Here is a 19,591-nt window from a genome sequence, read left to right as displayed (position 1 = left end):
GACTGTGGTCAACAACTGCTTCCCAGGCACACTTAAACTATCCATAGCAAAGGTTGTTTGTGTACTAGATAGAGCAGGGGTCGGCAACCTATGGCACGCAAGCTGATTTTTTAATGGCATGCTGCTGCCTGCCCGAGCAGCGTGCCATTAAATATCCTGCCTGGCCCGGCCCACTCTTCTCCACCGCCCCCCCCCCAGGGGCAGAGGGGCAGAAGCATAGGCATGTGCACGGGGTGTGCCCAGGCACACCCTGCCAAATGGCCCCACTCTCCTGGTGTGGCAAGCCGCGGGGTCCACGCTCCCGGGCCAGAGCGCCTGGCCGAGTGCAGCAAGCTGCCGGCCCCTCCCCTGCCTTCCCCACCTCCCCTGGAGCTGTGGCATCGCGCGCGCAGCGCTCTGGGCGCTGGGGCTGCGTGCTCCCACGGGGCAGTGTTTGGCTCCACGGGGAGGCAGACATGCTCCCCGCTCATTTGTTGCCGTGCGCACAGCACTCTGGAGGGTGGGTCTGCCCGCTTCTGTGGGGCAGCGTGTCTGGCTCTGCGCAGAGCAGAGCCAGACCCTCATGGTAAGGGGGCCGGAGCCGGGAGGTTGGATGGTGGGGCAGTCAGGGGATTGGGAGCGGGGGGGTTGGATCCCGGGCGAGGTGGTTAGGGGCGGGAGGGTCTCTGGAGGGGGCAGTCAAGGAGCAGGGGGGATTGGATGGGGCATGGGAGTCCTGGGGTCTGCAGAGAAGAAGTGGGGGCCTTGGGGAAAGGGGGGAGTGGAATAGGGGCACACACACCTCAGCCCCTCGCCTTGACCCCCCAGCCCCTCACCCCCAGGCCCCTGGCCTGAGCCCCGCACACACCCCCAGGCCCCTGCCCTGAGCCCTGTACCTCCTTCATACACACCCAGCCCTCTGCTTGACTCCTTTCCCCCCACCCCACGACCCCAGCCCTGACTCTGGCACCCCCACACATACCCAGCCCCCCTCCCCTGACACCTGCACCCTCCTCACATGCCCCCAGTCCTCTGCCCTGACTCTTGCACCCCCCACATCCCCACCCCCACCCTGAGCACCAAATGGGAGCTCCTGCACACACACACCCCACATTCCCACCTGCACCTCTCACTCCAAATGGGAGCTGCCCAGGTAAGTGCCCCACACCCAAACTTGCCCCAACCCTGAGCCCTCTCCCTAATTTTAGCTCCTGGCCACTCTCACCCTCAGCTCAGTGCAGAGAGAGGAAGAGAATGGCCAGAACCAGGGAGAAGGTAGGCACCCACTGTATGTGGGCAGGACCGGGACCCCAGACCAGCAGCGGGCTGAGCGGATCCGGCAGCCGGGATCCTGGCTGGCAGGAGCCGGCAGATGGAACCCCTGAGCTGCAGTGGGTTGAGCCTCTCAGCCCACTGCCGGTCTGGGGTCCCAACTGCCGGCCCCGCACAGCCTGCTGCCGGTCTGGGGTTCTGACTGCCGGACCCTTGCCAGCTGGGGTCCCGGCCGCAGGCCCCGCTTGGCCTGCTGCTGGCCTAGGTGAACAGAACCCCAGACCAGCAGCGGGCTGAACGGGCCGGCGGTGTAAGATCAACATTTTAATTTAATTTTAAATGAAGCTTCTTAAACATTTTGAAAACTTTGTTTATTTTACAATACAACACTAGTTTAGTTTTATAATATATACACTTAGAGAGAGAGAGACCTTCTAAAAAACATTAAAATGTATTACCAGCACATGAAACCTTAAATTAAAGTGAATAAATGAAGACTTGGCACACCACTTCTGAAAGATTGCCAACCCCTGAGATAGAGCTTTCTTTGGGGCCTATTAAAGGCTTTGCAAGTGAACTTCCACAGGATCTAACCACCTTGATCATCACCACTTTCTGTTTCAAGTGCAAGGGACACTTCTTTGACTGTGCCTTCTTATGTTCTTAACAATACACACACACACACCCCACACCAGGCATAAAATGACTACAAAAATAAGTTTTAAAAAGCTCACAGTTTTCTCATTGGGTAGAAAGAGACTCGCGTGTGACAAATGGTAGTTATGTTGCTTAATGTGCTCGGATACTATGGTGATGAGGACAGTATAAGAACCTGAATATAACAGAACTTTGAAAAGGTTTTGAAAAACCAAATATATACTAGACCGTTTATATTGGGATGATAGTCAAGTATTCAAGATGATTCTAATTTAGTGTCTTGTGTGCAGAATTTTGAGGGCCTACGTGCAAAGAAGGCTAATGTTTGATTGTATGCATACAGATTTTCATTAAAAATCCAAAGGGGTAGAGCCTCAGCTGATGTAAACTCTCATATGGCAATTTACATCAGCTGAGGATCTGTTCCTAAATCCTTCTCATATATGTGACATACCTTGACCTGTGACGTGTGTATACCTTGAGAATTTGTTGTTCTTGCAGATATTTCAAGATAGGCAATGATGCATGCCACTCACCTGAGACTAGATTGAGAGTTAGATTTACACTGTGTAATCTATACATTTGAAAATGGGTGCTTGCAGTTTTGGTCCTGGTAACTTATTTCTGGTGAACCATCATGGCAACTAATTTTAATACCATGTGAATTTTTAAATTACCATTATTGCATATAAATTGTTCAGTTGGTGTGAATATGTACAGTTTTCAATCACCCCATAGAACAAAATCCTGGTTGTCCTTGATGTAGAACGTATTGGTGTCTTGGATGATATTAGCTCATTGCCTCTGGTCAGTGTGGTCATGTGAAATGTCATTTTTTGAATTTTCAGTATAACTGGCAAGAAGATAAGAGTTGCAACAGCTGACCTCAGCTGTGAGATTAGGAGTGAGGGATAATCGGAGCAAGGGCATTTGAATAAATTTGACAGCATCTAAAATAATAATTTTTCACATATTTGTCCCGTCCCCTTGTGTCCTTGATCTGAGTAGTTGGATATGAGATACATGGAAGCCTCTAGCAAGCTAGCACTGTGGGTTTAGGTGGGGGAGGGGAATGGGAAATTTGGAGGCTTGCTGTAAATACTGTGTCCGATAACTGCCTGAATAGATGCATGGGATAGGGAACAGGTCCCTGCTAATCTACATGTGTGTGCTTCATGAATGGAGGTGTGTGCTTTGACTTTTGCTGACCAGCAGATTTTTCTCTTTTGGTTTGATCTGGAATAATCTTGAAACATCTGTTCTCACTTTGAGGCAACACAATCTGTTGGTGAAGAGGGATGTTTAAAAGGGCCCTTTACTCTTAACCAAAACTTTTCAGTATAAAAGGAAATGCCAAATTGAAGGGGTCAGCTATTCACAGAGAGGGATGGTGAAATGTATTCACTTTTGTTGAATGTCTATAAGTTGATTGGTGCTTCTTTATGCAGCAGGATGGCCAGTGAGAACTGGAGTGCTGTTATCTGGGGTTTTCTTCTGGTGAGGTTGGCGCATAGCAAGAGGCTAGGGGTTTTATGGTCTGGAAATTAGAGTTCAACATTTGGGTAGCTATTTTGTTGCAAATATATTTTTATTGAATAAATTAAAGTGGGTTTAAGAATAACTTTGTAATTTAAAATATGGTGATGAGCTACTTGGTTGGTTGTCATGGATCTTAATTTTTTGGGTGATAATAGGTAATCTCCTATAAAGAGGGGTGAGCTGAACTGCAGGGAATGTCCCACAGTATGCTTAGACACTTCTGGAGGTAGTTGGAGAGTTGACATGAACTTGCATCCGAAGAAGTGAGGTTTTTACTCACGAAAGCTTATGCCCAAATAAATCTGTTAGTCTTTAAGGTGCCACCAGACTCCTTGTTGTTTTGTAGATACAGACTAACACGGCTACCCCCTTTTACTTCATTCCAATAGTGAGCTTTAGGCAGCCAGCTTGCTTTCTCTGGTTGGTGCAATTTCACAGATGTCTCCTTAAATTTGGATAGCACCTGATGATAGAGGACTGGACTTATCATCAAGGCATTTTACCTAGACCTTGCTAGTATGTCACACTACTTCCCTCATTTTTATATCTACCTCTGACGTCAAGTTTGGTCCTGTAGTTAGAGGGTGTCTGGTCAACTGGTCAAAGGAGATCTTGTTGACTACTTTTTTTAAAAAAACCGTTCAAATAGGGAATTATATTTTTATTTCAGACATTTACATTGGGTGTACAGATGAGTAATGGCCAAATAAGAACTAACATATTCCAGCAGCATCAATAACAGTAAACTGTTTGAGCTAAGTAATTTAATCCAATTTAAAATTATACACACATTTAGCATCAGACAATTTAAGAAACCCAGGAAATGAAGAGTTAAATTAAACTGGGTTCTTAATCCACTCTTTTGTGCTTAAGTATATTGCAAAATATTGTCAGTCACATTGGCATTGCAGAACAGTATCTGAAGGCACAAAAGCCTACTCACAAGCTGAGTGCAAATATATAACCATGGTCAAAATAGTACATTCCATTGTTAATGTCCTCAGAGCTCAGGAAGAATTGTTCCTATAAATATATTTCCAATGTTTTCCAAAGCAGCATTTTGCAATAATGCAAATGATGGGGGGCTATATAGAATAAGGATTTTCAAAAGTGCCTAAAAGAGTTAGATGCCCACTTCTCATTGAAAATCATTGGGGTCAGGTGCCTAATTTCCTTACGTGCCTCTGAAAAGTTTCACTTTTTGTGTAGAACACAAAACAATTTACGTTAAACTAGTTCAATAGGGAAATAATTTATTTAAAAAATAAAGAAGAATAAAGATCTTGAACATTAACAAATTTAAGAGATTTCGGTTTTCATTCTCAACAGTATTGCATAATTTAAGGTCATCAATAACAGCAGTCTTATTTTTGGGGTGATAGTGGATGCTTGCCTGATGTCAGATACATCATTTTATGCTTCTGTTAAGTAACATAAATGAAGATCCATTGCCAATAGCCAGTTTTAGCTTGTTGGAGAGGGAGGGGAAGGAGTGGGGATGGGGCAGAAGTAGGTGGGAAGAGGCGGGGCGGGGGTGGGAGCGGGACCTGGGGTGGAGCGGGGTGTAAATAAAGTCGCAATAATTCTAAAGCAAAACAGGTTCCCTCACCATAAGCTGAAATACATTTCACAGGCTGTCTCCCTTCAGCTTGGGACCGCCCCACCCACAGTTCAATGATGCTTCTCTTTGTCTTCCAAAAGATCTTTCTTCCATGTGTCAAGGTCGGGGAGGTAATGGGGAAGCCATTGTCTCTTATTTTATAGCCGCCTCCTCCCTGTGAGGAATACCCTCCCTGATGGGGTGCAGACAATCAATCTGTGGTGTATATGAGATTTGAAATGTCTTTCAGGTGAATAGTAAATTTCTTGCTCACACCTTCTGTGTGTGCGATGTTTGAAGCATCTTTGGGGATGACAAGCAAGGCCTTTGCAGTCCTTTTGCTCTCTCTAAGGCCCTAGTCTGTGGGTGTTCCCCAGACTCAGCATATTTCAGTAACAAACAAACATATAGCAAAATCTCATAACTTCATTACAATGATGATGCACACATTTAACAGAACAATGATGTTCAACAGATTATGACTTTTCAAATGATATCTCACAAGGCATACTTTGGACAGCATATATCATAACTTTGGCTGTAACACAAGGGGACCTGCAAGCCACAGCGTGTATGTTTCGCTAAGGAGAAGCGAAGTTAGCATACATATGTTTGGGACCTTTCACCTAGATAGATGGCGATGGAACTAAAGCATAAGGTCCATATATGACTGAAACCTTTAACATAGAGGATGCGTTAAAGCAGGTTGGCATAGGGGATTTCCTAAGTTCATACCCTTTTAAACTTAACGGGTACACCACAACTTAAAACTTGGAAAGAACCAAAATAACCAGCTAGGACAGAAATAACAAATGTGATACCATGGCCCTTTTGTGGTTAGGTATCAAATGTACGTATGTGATAATAAGTTGAGATCACTGATATACTAACCCATAGGAAAAAGACACTTCAACGTTAATAAGATGAGGAAATACAAATAAGGAAAAGGGAGGAATTCCCCTACTGGATATGCATCAAACATAATGGCGTCAGCATAGTGTGTTATAAAAGTGGCATCCCAGCCTAGGAGCGGTAGGCGAAAGAGATGTAGTCCTTGGGAAGTGCCAGAGTGACGGCCACTGGTGATGATGGGGAAGGTGATGGTGATGAGGAAGATGACGGCTAACATTTCAGGATATTCTACAGAAGATAGTGTGAGTATATGGATGTGCAGATGTACATTCTGTAGTATCTCTATCTGCTTACTGAGTTAGGGTGTTTGTGACTGTGCTAAATGTATTAATAAACTATATTTGTAAATATAAAAGAGTTCCTATAGTGTGAGTGTTGCACTGTGCACATTGGGGTTCCCAACTGTATAATAATTTGAATAATACTGGGCCTGATCTTGGGGCAAGAACCTGTCAACCCACAAAGAGATAACTAGGGATCCTTAAGTAATCATGTATAATTAATACATAATCTAAAAATTGGGCAACACCATATAAAAATGGTGGCTATGGGGTTACAGGGCGGTACATGGGTTAAAATGTGTCTGTGACTGGAATCCCAGGGGAGCCACACTGAAGTTACTCAATTAGGGTGAACCCCAAAGAATGGAGCAGACAATCCCCAAAGCTGGTGCATATATCAATACTTAGATTTACCAAGCCAGCACAAAACAGCTTCTATAATACCTCACTGGTTACCCAGAAACCAACAACAGAGTTCCCTTAAAGCAACCCAGCCTTAGGCCTCCATCCAGACACCCAAGTCAAATATGATGAGGATTACTGAAAATCTTATTCATCATAAGAAAGTTCTACCAATACCAAAGGATTGGACACATTACCTCCCAAGTTAATGAATATTTCAGATCTTACCCAAATACACGCTTACAGCCAATCCTTATTAACTAAACTAACATTTATTAAAAAAGAAAAGAGAGAGAATATTGGTTAAAAGATTAGTGTACATACAGACATGAGTACAGTTCTGAGATCAGATTCATAGTAGAGATGGTGAGCTTTGTAGTTGCAAAGAGTTCTTTCAGAATTAGACCATAGGTTATAGTCCAATGTTCATATTCAGGATGATCCAGGTGGGACTGGAGATCTCAGTCTTACAGCTCAAGCTTCCCCTCCAGAAAGCATCAAGCAGATCTGAGATAAAAGGGATCAGGACCCATGGGTTCCAGGCCTCCTCTTGACAGCTTGGCGTCCTTAGGTGAACAGTAGGCAATCATGGAGACTTTGAAGTAGACCTATTTCCTAAGCATCACCGGTAATTAGCTATAGGGATTAACATAAGGCAATTGCCTGTTTTCCATCATTTGCAAGTGATTTTCTGTACATTTCAAAGAGAGGTGAATACAGTGATATCACTATATTTACAGTTCATTTAAATGGTAAGATTTCATTTTGATCTCTGAATTACCAGAATACAGCATAAACAGGGACTGTTTGATTACATTGTTAACCTCTAACAATATAGATGTGAAAAGCAACAGAGAGTACTGTGGCACCTTTAAGACTAACACATGTATTGGAGCATAAGCTTTTGTGGGTGAATACCCACTTTGTCAGACGCATGTAATGGAAATTTCCAGAGGCAGGTATAAATATGCAGACAAGAATCAGTCTGGAGATAACGAGGTTAGTTCAATCAAGGAGGGTGAGGTGTTCTGCTAGCAGTTGAGGTGTGAACACCAAGGGAGAAGAAACTGCTTCTGTAGTTGGATAGCTATTCACAGTCTTTGTTTAATCCTGATCTGATGGTGTCAAATTTGCAAATGAACTGAAGCTCAGCAGTTTCTCTTTGGAGTCTGGTCTTGAAGTTTTTTTGCTGTAAGATGGCTACCTTTACATCTGCTATTGTGTGGCCAGGGAGGTTGAAGTGTTCTCCTACAGGTTTTTGTATATTGCCATTCCTGATATCTGACTTGTGTCCATTTATCCTCTTGCATAGTGACTGTCCAGTTTGGCCAATGTACATAGCAGAGGGGCATTGCTGGCACATGATGGCATATATAACATTGGTGTAAACACACAACATGATCTACCAATATGTCCCTAAAGGTTGAATCTGGGTCAGTTAGCCTACAAGCTGCTTAACCCTTTCTGGCCATGGGTCACAGTGTCACATCACCCAGACAAGGATTAGTTTCCCATGGGACTACTGCATTCTTCCTTAGGACGCAAAAGTATGACAAGTCTAGGGAATGTTTTGATAGAACACATGCTGATATAGGCTGTTTGCTTTGAGTCTTAGAAACTCTAGAACCTTTGGAATTCTGGTTAATTTCAGCTTCAGGTTTTTCATTTCAGTGCTGGTTAGAGTGCTGTATACTTAGGACTGGCCTATTAGAATGTAAAATGCTTTTCATATATAAAAAAAGTTTAACTGGAAATATGATTTCCTTGGGATGGTGCTCAACAATAAGGTCTCTTAAAGATGTGTGATTATATTTTATATTCCTTCGAAGAATTGTGAAGCAACAATCCATGCTGTGATTGATTTATACTGCAAAGTCCTATTGGCCCTGGAGGGTCTGAGAAAAGTTAAGAGCTCCTTTTTTTCCATTCTCTCAACCCCATATCCCCCATCCAAACTCTAGTCTTTACATTCATATAAAACTGTATTCCGATAGGCCACCTTTTCAATTTTCAGCTGCTCTACTGAAGTATATCAAGACTTGGCTCAGGTGGTAGCTTTTACATTATACTCCAAGTAGTCTTAATTAATTTCCTGCCTCACAGAATAAGGCTTGGTCTACACTACTAGCAACTTGTATCAAAAATCCACACTTCTGAGTGACTAGTTATATTGACCTAACTCCCAGTGTGGACTGTGCTATGTCAATGGAAGGGCTTCTCCTGTCAACATATCTACTACCTCTCAGCGAGGTGGATTATCTATGCTGATAGGAGAAGCCCCAGAGATCTTGGTAAACCAAAGCTTATATTTGATTAAGCAATTGCAGGCTGCCTTCCTCAAATGAAATTTTTGGGCCTCAGGTCCAAAAGAGCCCTGTCATTAAAAGTGATCAGTGAAACAAGCAATAAAACTATTACCCCCCACCCCCTCAAAAAAAACCAACCAAACCTGTAAAAATTGACCCATCCTACTTTATGATGTATAAATACTCCTCAGGTTTTTTAAAACAAAATTTGTGGCACATTAGGAATTAGTAGCAGTCCAGGACACAAACTTCTTTGTTCTTCATCTTTTGGCTTTCACAGTATTGCGTTCAGGCATTCAAAATCAAACAGTCTTCCCAAAATCATGAAATGGGCTTAACAATGAAATTTTAAATAATACATTTTGTGTTGTTTGTTTACCTGCTCCCCCTCACCCCTGTCTTTAGCTTTTGGGGTACATGCTGGTCATGTTTTAAAGATTCTTCTGCAACTCTGAAGTATAGAGAATTACTTAAAAAAAAATTAAAAGTGAGATTGTTGCCTAATTGATTCTAGGAATTGCGACTTTTAAAAAGAGCACCAGATGTTGAGACTCGTGATAAAATCATGAGTTGGCAATACTGCTTTTGTACTGAGGAGTAGTTGTTGACAGACATAATGATGGGACTTGCATATGCTGTGTCAAGGCCCCCAATTTTAGGCCAAGTTGCAAAAAAGTCTTAATAGTGAACTGAATTATTAAAAGAAAAAGTACTTGCTGAGTTGTTCCCTCCAACATAGCTACCATGGGTTTAATTTTGATTTAGATGGTCTTGGGTTTTATAAACCCATTCCAGGTACTAACAGCCCTGGCCACAAGAATTGCTGGTGGTCTTTGCTAGGGCCTGCCCTGCTGAGCTAGTGGGAGGTTGGCTGCTGACTTCTACCCCTGCTGAGTCATAGTGCAGAACTCAGAGGCTCATAGAGATGGTAAGTGAGGAATGGTCATCGCTGTCTCTTGCTTGGCACGTTTTTGTGTAGCAGATTTTTGTGGGAATGAAGGATTATGGGCCTCCAGAAAGTTGGATGAGAATCCAAACGCCTAACACTTTGAAATCCTGAATTAAGACATATTGAAAATCAACAATTAACCAGAAAACACACGGACAAACCTCTTGTGGCTCCCAACTTCTATAGCTTATTTGGAGAATTTTCCCTGATCATGGCCCCTCCCCCCAATGTTGACAACTATGCTTCCGTTCAAGCTGTTGGGACCATCCAACACAGAAATATGTTAACTTTAGGTTTTTTTAACCTGTGAAGCCTACTTGAAACTTCCTGGTTCATTGAAGCAATCTCAGAATGCAGTGTGACAAATAACTGATACCATTGCAAAGCAAGCATTTGTGGGGGCATTTTGGGGATCTTTTGTGTGGGACATAGGACTTGAAGGGACCTCCTGGGTCATTGAATCCAGTCCTCTGCTGTCACATGCAATCCAGAAATATAATCCTGTCCCAAATTTATCAAGCGCCATCTTAAAACCAGTTAGGTTGTTCGCCACCACTACGCTTATTGGAAGCATGTTCCAGGACCTCACTCCTTTGATGGTAGAAACCACCTTCTAATTCCCTAAATATATTCATGGCAAGTTCAGGGCAACTGCACTTATATTTCTCCTTTATGGTTCAGCGAGGGCAACCACTCAAGCTTCCAGCTCCCCGGCCATCATCTCTCTTGAGTGGAGACCCAAGGCTCTCCAGTCTGACCAAACTGGTCCCTGTTTTCTCTGTTATTTCCAACAAAAGACAGTCTTCCTAGACAGGCCTGCTTGCTTCTCCCCTCAGAGACAGTACATAGTGTCATTACCAACAGTTATAAGATACCACACAGCACTTCCTGTGCAAGCCTATTTATTTTTAAGGTAAAAGCACTAGAGAGAAAACTTATATCACAGCCAGTTTATATCCATTTGTTCTGGTGCCAACATTGTCCAACGTAGCTTAGCTGATGGACTGGGAGGATTAAAGTTTTAAAAGCTGAAATAGATTAAAGACCTGTTTATTGCCTACAAGCACAACATGTCTTCTGGTGCCACATGATTGTTCAAATTTTTTAGCTAAAAAAAGTTAAATATATCAGCTGTAAATTCATTCCTTCTCACCCACGATATTACTTTAAGCAAACAGGGCCCTGTGATGTTGAGTTTGGGATACAAAGCATACTTGGCACTTAGATCTTGGCATTTAAATGGAAATTGTCTTTCAACTTCAAGGTTGTGTATTTGATAGGCAATCTGGAGGCTGTTGGGTTTGGATATACTACCTACTTTACACCTGCAAAATTTTGGATATTTATGACCTTAGACCTTATGACCTTAGATGTGGGTTATTTTTACTCTCCACTCATCTTGCAAGGTTTTTCCAAGTTTAACACAGCATATTTCAATAGTGTCAACGTTACTTAACCCCTCCCAACATTAATTCTAAATTCACTCCTAGCAGGCCTTTAAAACATAATATCAATAATGGAAAGCATCCCCACAGAAAACATTGTTACATAACAATAGCAAGGGAGGTAATTGTCAGTAGATCTGTCCTACTAATAGAAATCCTTCAGGAATGCAGTGATGTAAAATATCAAATGTCTGGGCATAGTGAAGTTTGGGGAGCACTTTCAAATATCCGGAATATGATCCAGGTAGTGAGTCAGCACTCTTTATTTCTGATTCTCCTCAAGCCTGTGAATTGGGTATATGAGTCTTTCTACCATCTCTGTCTCTTTCTAGAGAGGCCATGTTAAAAGAATGGTGAGTTCAAGCACCGAAAAGTTAGAAAATGCCAGAGCTAAGATTGTCTGTGAAAAATTAATTTGGCCCTTTTGTGCAGTCTTTAATTACAGACTATATTTTTTCATAGGACCCCAGCCTCATTCAGTGCCCAGGATGGACACCTCCTGGGGATGAATCAGAATTGTTTAGTGAAGAAGACTTGTTTATAGGACCCCGGCCTCATTTGTCACAGAAGATGGAAGGTGTTTTATGAATGAGGGAGGGAATTGCAGGAAGAGAAAGGATGATCTCATGACAAAAGTAGCTGAATGCCACCCTGGAGATGTGGATTTTATGCCTGCCTCTGCCACAAAGTTTCTATGTGATGCTTGGCAAGTCACTTAAACCTAACTTTTTAATGTTGTGTTCTTCATTTTTCTACTCGGGACTCTAGGTCTGATTTGCAGAAGTGCTCAGCAGCTGCAACTGAAGTCAATGGGAGCTATGCTTTGAATATATAAAATGCTATGTACTCTGAAAAATCAGACCCTAAGGGACACCCAAAATTAATGGACACTTTTGACCTTATTCTGTTTGAGATTCAGTTCTGTATCTGTAAAATTGGAGTAATTATTTCCCCTCTTCTCACAGGGGTGTCATGAAAATAAATTCACTAATGTTTGTGAAGTGCTCCGATACTGTAGTGGTGAACACAATAGAAAAGCTTGTGAGAAAATTAAACATTCTGTATACATGTTGAATAACATGTAGTAAATAAGGTATAGGGGCCATGCATTGAACAATAAGGAAAAAAATATTGAATAGCTGCTCATTTAGTGAGCACTCTCCATCTTGAGGCAGCAGTCTTGTTTAAAAAAAAAAAAAAGCAGGTGATAACACAATTAAAGACTGTATCATAATGTTTATGTACAAGGGGGCTGAATTAAGATTGCACTGGCAATCATAAATTTTCCAAATTTTGAGTGCTTGACTTTTCAATTATAACATTCTTTTAACATCATTTTGGGATGTAATGGTAGAGAGTGACTGATCCAAGATGATATTTAAAAATGGGGGGAAAATATACTTTAAATTTATAAACTGCTGCTGCCCAGGCAGTTCAGGCTGTAAAATTCATGATAAACTATAGAATACAATTCTGAAAATACAATAATGCGCATTCAATAAAATTACCCTCTTAAACATACAGTAAGCTCTTTAATGCTCCTAATCACATTAACAAAGCAAAATAATATACCAGAATTGAAAAGTAAACCAGTTACATAATCAGACTTTTAAAAATATGATTTCAAATCTCAAAAGTATATGGACCATTGCAGTCTACCTTGTTTTTGTGTTTGCTCTCCATAAAAATCAGGATTCCATTTGTGACAGGTACTAAAACATTACCTGTTTATTTTGCACTGGCACAAATGTAGATATTGTAGAGATCTGTATGAAATCCTAAATCCAGTAGTGAAGATACAAGGTATCCTGTCAGGAGAAAGAGATTTATTCTATGCCAAGCAAGCTGACCAGTGTCCACACTGAAGACTTATCAAAATTACCAAGAGGAGAGAACAGAATGTCAGATCTAATATATACCTAATATATTAGGTAGCTACCAGAACAATTAGTATTTTGTCCAACATAACTAGGAGAAAAAACGAGGAGTCCTTGTGACACCTTAGAGACTAACAGATTTATTTGGGCATAAGCTTTTGTGGGTTAGAACTCACTTCATCAGATGCATGGAGTGGAAAATGCAGGAGCAGGTATAAATACATGAAAGGATGGGAGTTGCCTTAGCATGTATGAGGTCAGTCTAATGAGATTAATCAATTAACAGCAGGATACCAAGGGAGGAAAAATAACTTCTGAAGTGGTAAATGAGAGTGGCCCATTTCAGACAGTTGACAAGAAGGTGTAAGTAACAGTAAGGGGAAATTAGTATTGGGGAAATAAGTTTTAGGTTTGGTAATGACGCAACCACTCCTGTATTATACCTGCTCCTATATTTTCCACTCCATACATCTGATGAAGTGGGTTCTAGCCCACAAAAGCTTATGCCCAAATAAATTTGTTAGTCTCTAAGGTGCCACAAGGACTCCTCATTGTTTTTGCTGATACAGACTAACACGGCTGCCACTCTGATAACTAGGAGCTATCCCATCCTTTTCCCCACAAAATAGTGCTGAGAGGTCTGTCTGCAAATGAAATACAATAAAATACATCATAAATTCATTAATGCTCTGATTTTTTTCCCCCTTTTCATTATCCTCGTCATTTTCTTTCCTTTCATCAAATGTCTTGTTTCTTTATCACTATATTTTTGCTCATTTGTCTAGTGTTCTAGTAACTTCCTATATCTTATTCTTTCATAATCACCACAATTCACTGTTGTTTTTCTGTTACATTCTCCTCCCTTTTGCTCCCTTTCTATTCCGTTTTGCTTGCTTCCATTACTGCCTGCTCTCCCTCTCCTACATCACTTTTGTCTATTTCTGGTTATTTCTCTCTTTTTTACCCTATACTTCCTGAAGTATGGCAGCTACTTCTCTTCCCCATTCCCTTTGGTGTTCATTTCCCCCCCTCTTCCTGTGTTCTGTGCATCTGACCAGGATATTGGAGTTGAGGAGGAAGGGGAGGAATGTAAGCAGACATTTTTATTCTCCTCCCCATCACAACCTGAATCTAAATAACTTAAAATGTGCCTGAAATTTAAGATTCTTCTTTCCTCTGAAAGCGATTCACCAAAGGAAAAACTGTTTGCCACATATTGATCTTTTCTGATGTAAGAAGACATCATCCTCGTTAATCTTGTAGCAGTCCTTGTTTTTATATTAGAAATATTGGATTTCAAGTCAGTCTCTCTCTCTCTCCCCCCCCCCCTTTTTTTTTTATTTTTTTTTATTTTTAAGTGGATCACTTTGGATGCCTGGAGTGTTGTAGGGAACCTCGGATGAAGCTGGATTTGCAGCTAGCCTAACCCTAATCCTTTTATAGCATCATTCCTTCAATCCCCCCCCACCCCCCTGCGATATTTTGAGGGGTGGTAGAATTGCAGTTTAGGTTTTAGACAATATTGTTTTGTCAACACTAGTATTCCAGCAAAATGAGAAAGCAGGGAGTAACGTATCTGAAATTCATCATTTAAAAAAAAAAAGAAGAAACTTACCTTTTGGGGAAATTAGGAATGCAGTTTTTGTGCAAAGTAAGCAGCAGATGGTATGAATGCTGCTTTTAATTATTATTATTTTATTTTTTTTACAGTTCACCTTTAATAATTTCAGTGAATAAATAAAATTCTTTAGATATCCTACCATGGAAAGAGTCAAATTTATGATCAGATAATTTAATGGACTGTTGTAAAGTATCTGACTTTATATTGGCATTTGATTATTGGCGGTATTCTCAGGTGAAGCCATCTGGAGATCAACATGCCACTCAAGCTGTAAACGGACACACCCTATAGATGTCAAGTCAAACAAGAAATAGTCTCTCCCATTGCGAGGAATGATAGAGTGGGTGCACCCTCAGTACAAAGGAAAGGGTTTTTACTCAAAATACTTCTTAATACCCAAGAAGAAGGGCAGCTGGAGAACCATCTTTGATCTCTGCCATCTCAACAGCTTTATTTGCAAACTCAAGTTTCACATGGTCACACTGGCATCTATAATCCCTTCCTGAGAAAGGGACATGTACTATACATCTCTCAACATGTAGGACACATACATTCACATGGACTTTCACCCTGCTCACAGACATTTTCTTGGATTCTCAATCGTCCTGATGATTTTCAATACAGCGTACTCATATTTGGCCTTGCTACCAGCCCCAGGGTTTTTACCAATGTCTCTTTGGTAGTAGCAGGTCATATATGGTGTCATGGCTTCACTGGCTTCATCTATCTCAACAATAGGCTTCTTGTTGCCAAGACACATCAAGGAGACTTTGAGTTGATTTAATCAGTGCTTCAGTTCCCGTCTTCCCTAGGGGTCAGTATAAACATGGAGAAGTCTGTCTTCACTCCAACACAGACCTTAGACTTCATCAGAATGTCCCTAAATTCAATCATGGTGAGGACTTGTCTGCCCAGGCGCAGGTTCGTGGCAATGAACTACTTCATAGACCAGCTCATAAGCAACCCTCCAGCACCAATTAGAATCTGTTATTTCTCTCCTGGGACTTATCACTTCGTGCACTTGTCATCCTGTTTGCCAGACTCTTATTTGTTTCATGCACGCGTGGCTTCAAACAGTGTACTCACCAAACCGACATTCAGTGAACACCTAAGTAGCTGTTCTCATCTGCTCTTGTGGAAGAATCCCCACCAGGTAAATTTAAATTAATGGAGATATCCTATCTCCTAGAACTGGAAGGGACCTTGAAAGGTCATTGAGTCCAGCCCCCTGCCTTCACTAGCAGGATCAAGTACTGATTTTGCCCCAGATTCCTAAGTGGCCCCCTCAAGGATTGAACTTACAACCCTGGGCTTAGCAGGCCAATGCTCAAACCACTGAGCTATCCCTCTGCCCCCCCAGGTATGCATGGGCGTTCTCTTCCTTTCTCCCTCACCAGACAGGATGATCATTACAGATGTCTTCCTTTAGGTCGGGAAGCTCACGTGGACAACCACACAGTGCAGGGCATTTGAACATCTCAACAGTCCGGGATGTGCATCAGTATTTTTGAGCTGTGGGCAGTTTGAGAGGCTTGCAAAGCCTTTCTCCCAGTCATTCAAGGTCACCATATCCTCGTAATGTCTGACAATGTGACAGCCATTTTTTACATCAACAGACAGGGAGGAGTGAGTTCTACGTCTGCACGCAGGGGTATGGTCAGTCCATGGAATTGGTGCATCAGCAATCAAATCATCCTGTTGACAGTTTACCTTCCAGGTATCAAAAATGTACTAGCGGACTCCCTCACAGGTACTTTGCCATTGACCTTGAGTGGGAGTTACACAACATTATGGTGAGCACTATTTTTGCTGTTTGGGGAACCCCCATAAGGGACCTATTTGCCTGTTAGATAAACAGGAAGTGCAATACACCTCTATCCCGATATAATGCAGTCCTCGGGAGACAAAAAAATCTCATTGTGTTATGGGTGAGACCGCGTTATATCGAACTTGCTTTGGCCCAGCTTGTACCCTGACCGCCTCCTCCAGAGACCCCCATCCCTAATCACCCCCAGGACCCCGCCCCCTTTCCAACCCCCCTGCTCCCTGTCCCCTGACTACTTCGACCCCTATCCACACCCCCCGCCCCCGTGACAGGCACTCACTGGCAGCAGCGGGAAGCAGAGCAACGTGGCCCCAGCCTGCTTCACTCTGCCACCTCCCAGCCGCGGCGCTCCGCTTCCCGCCGCCGATGAGTACGGGGAGGTTGGGGAAAGGACACCCCCCATGCTCACCTGCGGTGGGAAGTGGAGCACCGCAGCTGGGAGCTGGCGGAGTGGAGTGGGCTGGGGCCAGGCTGCTCCGCTTCTGCCGGTGAGTGCGGGGGAATCCCTACCCCCAAGCCCCTTATGGAAGACTCATCAAGACAGGACAAAAGTCATCCTCATCACCCCTAACTGACCCAAACAATTTTGGTTCCCAAGTCTCCTATGTAAGTCATCTCAGTCACCAGTCAACATTCACCTTTTTTCTGATCTTCTGATCCATGGGAAGGGCAAAATCAGACATCCCAATCCTCAACCATTCCATCTCAGAGTGTGGTTTTTGAATTGGCATCAGTTCTAGAACATTCATACTCTGAAGCTGTACAAAGCATCCTTATTAATAGTAGAAAGGATTCCACTAGAAAATGCTACTTCGCTCATCTCGGATGGCAGATACACCTTACGCTATATTCCATATAGAGACGGGCTCTTTGCACTTACATCCTGGTGTAGCCAATGATTTTAGTTTATTATCCATTTATTATGTGATATGATTAATCAATATGTTATATTATATATATTCATTGTATGTTAATTAGAGTTAATTTGTAGGATTATAAAAGTATAAGATTGATCAGTATTTAGAGGAACCAAGTATTAGACATGAGTAAGACCAGCTGAAACACAAGAACCTGTAGGTTGAGGCCTGTAAGACTTTTAGCTTAGCTATTTTAGGACTTGGAGACAAGAAATAATGACATAAGTGACCAGAAAATAATCCGATGCCCTAAGATTATGGGAAAAGAGGTACGATTGTGAAAAATTACTCAGAAGATTAATATAACATCATAAAAATACTGTAAAGGCACATCTGTCTCCGACATGTCTTAACCACAGTATACAGGTTGTGCGTCAATGTTAATGAGAATGAAGGAATTTACACAGTCTATAGAAAATTGGGGGATCCTTAAGTTTCCAGGGGACCGAGACCAATAAGGGAAAAGAGAGTTACATTTTTATGGACATGTGCTGAATGTAGGTATAGACAGAATCACATTATAAAAAGGGGATGCCTAGAACGGGAATATTTGAGCTCCCTATGGGAGACTCCACCATACCTCTACTGATGATCAATTTCCATCCACATGTTTGCGAGGCATTATGCTTTAAGACTGACTCTTTCATTGACTCATCCTTTGGAATGACAGTTCTTCAAACAGTTCTGCCACCTGCCTCTTCACACCCTCCTATATGAGTACTTCTTGTCAGTCACCCACAGTGGAATACACATTGGGACCAGCATTCGAAGAAAAAAAGAAAGTTACTTACCTTCATAACTGGAGGATTTTCTACATGTATGGTCCCTAGCTGTATTCTACTACCTGTCGTCCTTCCTGTCTCCTTTGGACCATCTTTGGATTCACGGTATAGAAAGAATTGGGGTGGATGTTGATCCACCCCACCCGTTGCTTCTTTGGTTGGAAGCACCAGGAAAGCAAGGGCAAATGCGTGGCCCAACAGACGCTGCTTTCAAGATTCTGTGGCTCCAGGTGCATGGAGCGCATCCATATCCACAGCGGAATACAGATAGGGACTACATATCTCCAAGAACCTCCAATTATGAAGATAAGTAACTTTCTTATTCACATGCCATTTACTATCCAAATAATTAGTAGGAGTTTCTTCACTCTGCCCCATTTAGTGAGTTTCTGAGGTTGAGGACATGATAAGCAATTGCTATACATGTCTTATAGTTATTCAGGGTTAGATTTCCCAATTTTTTTTTTCTTGAACATCTATGTATGCCATTCATTATAGAATTGACTCTGGATAGAGGTTTTTAGTCAGTTGCATTGTCAGCCTGACTGTACTTTCATAGTTAAATGAAGTTCCTCTTACAGAAGAAATGCTGTGCAAGTCTTGATTACTTTAGGTTTGATTGGACAGCATGATTGTTGTCAGACAATTTTTCAATAATGCATATAGAATTTTACACATATCTGGCTTAGGCATATAAGTATCCTGATAAGGTGAAGACAAGGTTTTTCTGGCATTTTGGAATGTACATGTAAATCGCATTTGCATGTGTACATCAGAGTATTTGTACGCCTAAATTGGGTGCATGAAACAGTAATGATATGCATTTGTGCATCACTTTTGTAGAGTTGGCTCTATACTTGTGTGTTAATATCTTACTAAAGACCCATGCTTCTAGCTTTACAAAATGTGCTAATAAATGTACTGTAAAGTAGATTGATGGCATATTCTTATTGTCTGAATGCAGTGGCAGCTTTTATTATGGGGCTCATTTTAAATAATTGTGATTACAGGAGAATAGTTTACCTTTGAATCAGCAGTAAACATGGAAAAGCAGAGTGAATTTGGTGTTAGGTGACTTAAACTTTGCTGTTGTGGTTTTGTGTCAGGCATGTCGTGTGTAGCAGCCATAACTGTTTTACAACAGATACATTCACAAAAATACTTATTATTTATACTGCCATACATTACCGTAGAGTCTGAGGGCCTTCCACATAAAACAGCATCTCT

The 19,591-nt window shown here is 42.0% G+C and overlaps 1 protein-coding gene across 2 annotated transcripts in view; it reads left to right on the top strand.

Annotated features, from left to right (window-relative positions):
• NFAT5 (nuclear factor of activated T cells 5) overlaps positions 1-19,591 on the top strand; it is a 138,180-nt gene that overhangs the window by 38,650 nt on the left and 79,939 nt on the right. The window lies entirely within an intron of this gene.

The sequence above is a fragment of the Trachemys scripta genome, chromosome 13 (genome assembly GCF_013100865.1).
Source record: "Trachemys scripta elegans isolate TJP31775 chromosome 13, CAS_Tse_1.0, whole genome shotgun sequence".
Classification (NCBI taxonomy): Eukaryota; Metazoa; Chordata; order Testudines; family Emydidae; genus Trachemys; species Trachemys scripta.
The sequence above is the reverse complement of the archived record's forward strand: the minus strand, read 5'-3'. Positions and strand labels throughout refer to the sequence as shown.